This window comes from Emydura macquarii, unplaced genomic scaffold (assembly GCF_026122565.2).
Source record: "Emydura macquarii macquarii isolate MOO-44397 ecotype Brisbane River unplaced genomic scaffold, CSIRO-AGI_Emac_v2 contig_3328, whole genome shotgun sequence".
Lineage (NCBI taxonomy): Eukaryota > Metazoa > Chordata > Testudines > Chelidae > Emydura > Emydura macquarii.
The window spans coordinates 8,355,538-8,365,507 of NW_027133465.1; positions in this window are offsets into that span (position 1 = coordinate 8,355,538).

The window sequence follows — 9,970 nt, forward strand, 5'->3', positions numbered from 1 at the left end:
GTCTGACCCAATATGGCCATTCTTTTATTATACCTCTCTCTCTCTCTCTCTCTCTCTCTCTGTTGTACTGCCATGGTTGTGATCAGTCAAGATATTTGCTATGGACATAAGTGGGTGGTGAAAATATATTTTGAGAGGGCTGAGCCCACCCCACACTCACCCCGTGTCATCAGCACCTGTCCCAGGGGATTGGGCCCAACTCTCTGCTCTGACCCACCACACCATCACTTGATGTGCAGATCCATGTATATACAGGACTCTCCCCACCATGATGCCACGTTCTGCCCCCTTCTTGGCCCTGGTGCTGCCTGTTGTGGGGCCTCTGGATCCCCCCTTCTCATTCCCAGAAAGTGCCACCCAGGAGCTAGCTCCCCCTGCCAGGACTGAGAAATCTAGCTCCATTGGCTGGGAACTCAATGTGTAGTTGGGGCATTCCGCCCATGATGCTCTGCCCTGCCATCTTTCTAGCACTGATGCTGCTGGACAGAGAGATGGAGGGGAAACTGATCCCTCTTTAGCCCTAGCTACCTGCTGCCTATGGCTCTGGAGCCCTGTCTATTTAAGAAGGAAAGGGGACAAGCTGGTAAAAGTGCTTACACCAACAAGGATTCCTTGACTCTCAAATTTGCTCCCAATCTCAGTTCACCACAGCCTGGATTTGTTAATACTCCAGGATGATGCAAAGAGGCTGGCAGAGCCTGGGTGGCTGAGGTTAATATGGAAGGGATTTGTATTTGTTCTTATCTTCGCTGATTTTCCTCATCTGCATGGATAAAAATTTTTAAAGTGTCAAAAACTCATCTACAGAACGTTTCCCTACCCATGGACCTAATTCAGCAGAGGCCAGGAAAAGCACAGCCTCATTTCTCCCCACACAATTCTTTTCTGGGATCCAATAAATCATAAGGCTGGACCCTGAGAAAGAGAGAAATGGATAAAGCAGAGGAAACGCAATGTCTTTGAAGGAGAGAGATCTGTTTTATGGACACCAACACGTTAAAACAATAGTTAAACAACCACTTATTAGCGTTAGAGGGTGAGGGATGCTCAGCAAAGTAAGAGACAGGCAAATCAGCCTGTTCAAAAATATCCTTCCCCCAAATCAAAGCCCAAATGACCCTGACTGGCTTTCTCAAGCAGGAGTGCCTGAGATAATGCATTGCAGACAAAACTTGTGTTGTTTCTGGCTGTGATATCACAAAAAGGAATTTCTCAGCTCTGAGATCTATTATTAATATCTTACATTTTGATTGCTCCTATCATTTTAAGAGAGCTTTGCAAACTGGTATAGGGCTGACTCAGACATCGAGAAATGTAGCCACCTCTGGGTGGAATATGGTACTCCTTAATAGCACAGAGCAACAGTATAGAACAATTTAAGATAGGAATTGAAGAAGAATATTGTGTAGAATTGAAATTACAAGGGAAAAGTACAAAGGCAGAATGTAATGAACAAAATTCCAGTTTGGCCAGAAAATCCAGGCTAACACCTCTATTTCTGTAGAGAGTACCAGGAATCTTAAATAACCAGAAATATTCAGAGCCTCGGTCTTACACTTCCTTATCACTCCTGCCCTAAAATTATGCTATGGTTTAATTGGTCCGGTATTGACACAAAGGGAAGAGTGTCATCCCAATACCACTTTTTCAGCACTCTTAGTTTTTCTTGGAGATCTCCTGCATAAGCACAGATCTATCCATCCTTTCGAAGCTATAAAAATTGCCATAATTATAGCCCAAGATGGTATACATGCTGGCAGTTTAGAACACAACACACTGCAATGCCTTATACTGAGAGGCAGTGATTAGAATAACACTACATTATGCATCCAATCCACCATTCAAATTTATCTTGCAAGCTCTGCAGAAGGCTATCCTGTCTGTAGCCTCGTTGCATATGAACTGTTTTATACAGAAATATTAAAACACACAGTTTGATGTTACCTTTCCAACACACACAAGGTTGCATTCAGGTACATTTTCAGGGAATTTTATACTTTACCATTCTGAACCCAGAAAAAATTATTACATCTTTAGGACCAAATACTACTCTGGGATGTTTGCATGTGTGATTCCCATTGAGCTCAGTCAGAGCCCTGCACACAAACCAAGTGAGGAATTCAGCTTTTAATTTCTGTGTGCCAAATCTAAAGTCAAAGGGAGTTGCAGATTCTTGGTATCTCACAGGAACTGGTCGATATATTAGGCTACATAGTGAGTTGCTGAGTGTCTCCGGTGAGTTGCTGAGGGTCCTGAACTCCTATTGCCTTCCATCAAGAAAGAAAAGCCTGCTCTTGTGGTTAAGACAATGGACTGGAATGGAACTCAGGAGATTTCTGGCTGTGCCACCAACTTACTGTGTAACCTTGGGCAAGTCATTTAATACTCAGATCATATAGCAATGATGAATGCCGTGAGTTATTTAGGATCAGGCTGTCTGACTGTAAGTTCCTTGAGGCAGGGTCCATGCATTCCTTTGTGGTTTGTACAGTGGCCAGCATGCTGTTGGTTTCTAACAAAAGGTATTCATAATTTAGAAACAATACTTGAGAAGAGAGAGGGTAACAGAGGAGGTAAAAAGTGCAAATATGTGGCATAATCCTCGAGGAAGGAAGGTTAGGAAGGCTTGCCAGCTGATGCTTTATTTCTTCACCAATACTGCCACCTAGCGACAAATGTTCATTTTTGCAGCTGTTTATTTCAGTGACCTTCTCTGTCCAATAATAGCAGGCCTAGATCCTACAAAAAAGTGTGTGTGTGTGTGTGTGTGTGTGTGCGGTCTACTTTACATACTGTGAGTTAGTCCCATTGACATCAATAAAAACAACTCCTTTTTAAAAATACTTGATTTTTAAAATTAGCCTAAACAGGGGATTGATGAATATGGGAAGTTTGAAATATCTGAGTCTTGTGAGCTTTAAGTTAATGTTTATGGACATGAAATTCTTTTAATAAACAGGATTCATTTTTATTTCATAACAGTGTGATTGTTTCTTACAGTGAATTTTCTAGTGTTGAGTCTTCCAAAAGAAGTGGCGGCAGCACCATTCCTTCATAAGAGATTATAAAGCCAGAGTGATCATCTAGTCTGACCTCCTGTTCAATACATTGGACGTCCCTGAATTAATTCCTGTTTGAATTACAGCAGATTTCTTAGCCATATAAATAAAAAAACACGGAAAGAAGAACTGGAACCACTAAGCACTGAGGATGGGGTGAAGATTAAAGATAATCTAGGCATGGCCCGACACCTGCAGGAATACTATGCCTCAGTTTATAATAAGGGTAATGAGGAGTTTTAGTGTAGTGGCAGGGTGGATAATGGAAATTAGGATATAGAAGTAGAAATTACAACATCCAAGGTGGAAGTCAAACTCAAACAGCTTAATGAGACCAAATCGGAGGTCTGAATAATTTTCATACAAGAATATTAAAGAAACTGACATATGAAATTACAAGTCCAATAGCAAGAATTTTTAATAAATCTGTAAACACAGAGGTCATACCCTATGCCTAGAGAATTGCTAATATAGTATCCATTTTTAAGAAAGGGGAAAAAAAGTGATCCAGGAAACTATAGGCCTGTTAGTTTGACCTCTGTTCTATGCAAGGTTTTGGAACAAATTTTGAAAGAGAAAGAGAAAATAATCAAGGCCATGGAAGTAAACAGTAATTGGGATAAAATTCAACATGGTTTTACAAAAGGTAGATCATGCCACATCAGACTTATCTCTTTGAGAAGATAACTGATTTTTTAGACAAAGGAAATGTTGTAGATTTAATCTACCTGATTTTCAGTAAGGCATGTGATACACATCCACATGGGAAAGTATTAGTTAAATTGGAGAAGATGGGGATTAATATGAGAATTGAAAGGTGGATAAGGAATAAGGAGGAGACTATAATGGATCATACTGAAGGTGAATTGTCAGGCTGAAGGACGGTTATTAATGGAGTTCTTCGGGAATCGGTCTTGGGACCAATTTTATTTAACATTTTCTTTATTGACCATGGCACAAAAAGTCAGAATATGCTAATAAAATTTGCAGATGACAAAAATTTGGGAGGTATTCACAATACGGAGGTGAGTTTGAATATCATACAAGAAGATCTGCATGATCTTGAAAACTGAAGTTATAGAAATTGGATGAAATTTAATAATTTAAGAATTTTTTATATAACCTGGTAATTTATCAGTTGGAAGCAATATAAAAGGAGAAAGACCTGGGTGTACTTGTTGATCACAGCGTGACTATTAGCTGCCAGTGCGATGTGATCATGAAACAGGTTAATGCGATCCTAGGATGCATCAGGAGAGGTATTTCCAATAGAGATGGGGAAGTGTTATTACCATGATACAAGGCCCTGATGACACCTCATCTAGAATACTGAATGCATTTCTTTTCCCCCGTGTTTAAGAAAGTTTAATTCAGACTGGAACTGGTGCAGATAAGGGCTACTAGGATGATCAGAGAAATGGAAAGCCTACGTTATGAGAAGAGCCTCAAAGAGCTTGTGATTGTTTGCCTAGCGAAATGAAGGCTGAGGGGAGATATGATTGCTTTTTGTAAATATATCAGAGGGATAAATACAAGGGAGGGAGATAAGTTTTTTAAGTTAAACATCAGTGTTGGCACAAGAACATACAGACATAAACTATCCATCAACATGTTTAGGATTGAAATTAGATGAAGGTTTCTAACCATCAGAGGAGTAAAGTTTTGGAACAGCCTTCCAAGGGGAGCAGTGAGGGAAAAAAACCTAACTGGTCTTAAGACTGATCTTGATACATTTATGGAGGAGATGGTATGGTGAGATTGTCTACAATGGCATGTGGCTTTCTGCGACCACCAGTAGCAAATATTCCCAATGGCAGGAGATAGGCCAAATGCGGAGGGCTCTGAGTCACTGCAGTGAATTCTTTCCCAGGTGTCTGGTTTATGGAACTTGCCCACATGTTCAGGGTCTAACTGATCACCACATTTGGGGTTGGGCAGGAATTTTCCCCAAGGTCAAATTTGCAGGGACCCTGTTTTTTTGGGGGGGTTTTTGGCCTTCCTCTTCAGCATGGGGCATGGGTCACTTGATGGTGTAAACTAGAGTAAATGATGGATTCTCTATAACTTCAAGTGTTTAAATCAAGATTTGAGGATTTCAGTAACTCATCCAGAGGTTATGGGTCTATTACAGGACTATCATAGCTTAGGACTCTTCCTCAACATTGGGAAGATTAAAATGCTCCTCCAGCCTGCCTCAGCACAAGTTGCCCCCCTGCTCCCACAGATTGTCATCAGCGGTAAACCCTTGAAAAATGTTGAGCATTTCCCTTACCTTGGTAGCCACCTCTTTCAGGCAGCCAACCTTGATGTGAAGAGAGAACATAGAACCTGTTGTGCCAGAGCATCCTTTTGCTCCACTGTGTCTTTATTGATAGAGATCTGCAGATGCAAACTAAGATCCTGGTCTACAATGCAGTAGTCATTTCCACTCTTCTTTATGATGAGAGACATGGGTGACATATCGAAGCCATCTTAAGCGTCTGGAGTGGTACCAACCTCACTGCCTTAGGAAGATTCTCTGTATCAGATGGGAAGACCGTCACTCCAATGCCAGTGTTCTTTCTGCAGCTAACATCACCAGTGTTAAGGCGAAGATTATGAAACACCAACTTCGCTGGGCTGGTCATTGTGTGCAGATGGCTGATTCTCATCTTCTGAAGCAAGACCTCTTTTCTCAACTTAGTCATGGTAAGACTCAGGGAGCTCAGTCATTAAAAGGAACCTTTAAAACTAGACTGGACAAAAGACTACTAGTATTTTTTATGTGCTGAGTGGCACCAGTTTACTTGAAACTGTACAAATATAGAAGAAGAAATGGGTCCTGCTCCAAAGATCTCTGTGGGCGCAGGGACAAAAGATGTCAGCGCTGGGCCACATTCCTGGGGGGCTGGGAATTGGGCCCAGGCTTTGGGCACGAATTGTTCTCCGCGGGACCCCTGACGTGGGCTAAAAAGGTCATGTACTACACAAGCAATAATCATGCACTAATTACACAACAACTCCCTATCTTTGGAGTTAGGGAGGGGGGAAGCAAACACTGAAGCAAGGCAAAATGACCTGTCCGATAGGTAACATGGTAACGGGGTTATAATGTCCCCCTCCCCCCCCCTTCTATTCCTCCCCTCACCATCTGGACAAAGAAGGTGATAAGAAATGCTTTCTCAGACAGCACACCTGTTAGAGAAAACTTGGGATATCTTCCCCCTTGTTCTTCCATTGCAGTTGGTTCATTAAGGAGATTTATGGTCATTCCTGCTGTCAAGATAGCCAAATTCACGGCGAAAATGCATATGCCATGCAGGTTAAGTGGTAAATAATAAACAGGGGAGGGTATAATTATATGCCTCCCATATCCATTAATAATCATTTTATAACCAAATCGGGGTTTTATGGGGGAGTTGTAGAAGTGTGTGTATTTACATATTATTTTAGATAAAAAGTGGTAAAATAAAAGTAATTAACTCGGGGCTCACTTTGTTGGTTGCGAAGCAAAGGGGAACGAGCAGATTAGAGGCTGTAACCGATTAAACACTCCTTATCACTCCATCTGGCTCAATCTTTCCTCAATTGACCCTGCAACAATCTCACTGTGACAGATTTGGAAATTTCCTGCAATCTCCTTAAAAGACTTTATTGAATTAAGTTTAAATACCATTGGGGTCCATTGTAATAAATGAGTGGTTTATATATTATTGTGGGCAGAGATTGTATGTAATCTCTTGAGGAGGGAGAGGTGACAGATGTGAGACCTGAGGGGCTCAAAGGACTATACTGAACAATGTGCCAGACAAGAGTCTACTCTTGGAACAAAATGTAGCAAGTGGTTTTCCTGGAGAATATCTAGGGGGAGGTGTCTGCTGATCACCTCTTACATGAGGCCAAGATCATAGGCTTAAACTGTATAAAGGAAATACTGAGCTATTCGTGGTGGCTCTGGTTCTGAATCTGAGACAGCTATGAGCTTGTAACCACAGGGAAAACCCAGTTGTGGGTTTTGAAGGACTGATCATCTACCAGAGCCCAAGGCTGGAGTTGGGGTGACCATGGTAAGCTTTTTAGCATACACATAGATTCTTGTATTGTTTTTATATGTTTTCTCTGTAATGCTTTCACCTTAAGAATAAATATGCTTGCCTATAAGGAGCTGTCTATGGTAATTTGTGACTGCTTGAAATTATAGTTGTTCATAGCCTTTTGAAGGAAAGCAAAGCACATATACTGGTTTGTTTAGTCAGTGTGGCTTGCTGGGGATATCATAGTGTAGGCAGAGAACAGAGCAGCCTGAAAAAAGCCTGGTCAGGAGGGAGAGAGACGTAGGTCTCAGCCCAAGAGAGGTGATGGCTGAGGAGCCAGGAGCCTACAGTAGGTGCCTTCAAGGGACCATAGAGAGGGAATATGGGTGCAATTGCCCTGAACTGTGCTGCTCAGTGTAGAAAATGTTACCTTGCAGAGAACAATCCCACTATTGCCCATGGTGGAGACTTGGGATTGCCTCTCATTATCTCTTTCCAAGAATTATGTAGGATTTGAAGAGAGACTGTAGATGTAATACCCTGCTATGGGATCCCATTTATTCTCTTCCAGTAGCTTCCCTGTTAGATTCTTTCACTTTCCAATGCTGCAGTAAGTGTACTCTTCAACAGAAAGTGCAAGAGCTCTGAGTGTATCTTTTGCAAACATATGTGAGGAAAAGATTATCCTTTTCCAATCCTAAAAGACATAGCGAACATAAGGGTATGCTTTGAAAACATAAGCCTATACTAATATCACAGAAGCAAACAATGCATGTGGGCTAAACTGACCAGGGACTTAATGAGGTTTGAAAATGTCCACTTTTCACAAGGACAGTATGTCCGCACATCAACAGAATGTGTTATATGACTATGTATTTAACTGCGGACCATATGGTCTATTTCAATGAGACTAACTTCATTTTCAGTTACACAAATAACTAATTTCCATATCTGTATATAAAACTCACGTATGCCTAAGTGTTTTAATTAGCAAATAGTGTAAACAACTTCCATTTGCAATCAGAGATGGGACACTACAATTGGGATCTTAATTTTACAGCTGGATCCTATTTGATCTACATAATTAGGCTTGGCAGAATTCAATTTTTATTTTTTTATAATTTTGTTAGATAATATTAATTTTTATTTTAAGCATTTTTTCTATTTTTATCAATTTAAAATGTTCACCGTGTCAGGGATTGGGGTGGCAGATCAGACAATTATTTAATGTCAGTAGATTCAAAAAGTCAAAGCTTTAGAACCATTAAAACACAAATTGTTACCATCGCATGTCAAAATATTCAAAATAAATATCCTTAAATCAAATTCTAATAAGTTCTCAAGCAGCATTTTTCTTACTTACTTCTTATTTACGTACTTCTTTCTTATTTTCTCATCAGTTTGTACGTGTATGGTGAAATGGACGCCAACTGACATTTACCCATCAAAATCTAATCCTTCCAAGCCTATATATCTAATGGACCAGCCCCAAACCCTAGCTCCATTCTCAAATGTCTGCAGATGTTTTCAAATCTAGATCCAAATTTTGTGGCTTGGGTTAATCTCTGGTAGTTTGTTTACTTGTTACTGCACGTTTTAGGATGTCTTTCTAAACCACTGTCTTGTGCTCTATGAAAATAATGTTTCACTAAGAAACATATCAACACCCAGAGTCCTTATGTATTTCTACATTACTGTAGTTTAAATCTGAATTCATAAAACAGGAACCTATGACCCAGAAATAAAACACACACTGGTCTCCTGGGTTTTAACCACAAGACGAGCCTTTCCACTTTAAAGAAAAGGGATGTAGAGGAGGGAGTAAAAATACACTAGAACTGTATTTTGTATTGCATATTTTGTACAGACTGTATCCTAAAATGTTTTAATAGCAGAGGGAGAAAGAAACTTAAAGTGGGGAAGATTCTTGCACCATCAGTAGCAATATTTGTGAAGAGAGAGAGGACACCCACAATAGGTTAGCACTGTGAGATCAGTCGAAACTAAAAATACAGCAGAACCCTCTTCTCTTGGACAACTGTGCTTAAAGACCATGAAAGTCATTTGGATTTGTGTTTGTCCAAGGACAATATTTAACCCTTATCCTGTAAGATGCCTTCAGTCTTGGAAAATCTTTGATAAGATTGCTTTTCCATAACTCAGAAGCAGTAATGTTGCCTGAAGGGCATGGATTGTCTTCAATATCTTTCAGAAGGGATTAGTATGTCAGATGAGATGAGTTTGTACTATTTGCGTTGTCATTGTTGCATAATTGCACAGACACACTTCTTTAACAGTCTCAAGTGTATTATACTCTTCGCTCCATGATGATTTAGAGTAACAGAAAGCTGTAATTTATGGGCAGAGGCTGTATACTGAATACACGTGTGATTCAGTTAAATAGGATGGCTATGAGTTATTTCTCCACAATCTGGTCCAGTGTTTTCCCCCTCACTAACTTTAACTGTTATGTCTTATTTAGGATACTTTTGTTAAATAGATCATTGTGTGAATACTACATTTTAATTGAGAAATAAAGCTAAATGGCTAAAATTAAACAAGCATAGAAGTAGAAGAAAGCGAGGAAAACACTACACTCTCTCTTTTTTATATATTTTCTTTCTTTCTTTCTTAAGTAAAAGATCCTAGTTTGAAAGCCTTTGGAGAACAAGGTCCTTCCTTAATAAAGGAAGTAGGCAGCACTTGTAAGAACTTTCTCACACCATCCTTTCAATGGACTTCAACCTTACCCTTAAGGCTCCAACTCTAATTTGTGGTACCATTAGTTCAGTTTTCATTGCCAGTTATGAGTGTGATCCTTGGGCTGTAGATACTTGTTCAATAGCAACTCAACTATTGAACTCAACTCAATATGACAAACAAATAAATGTATATATG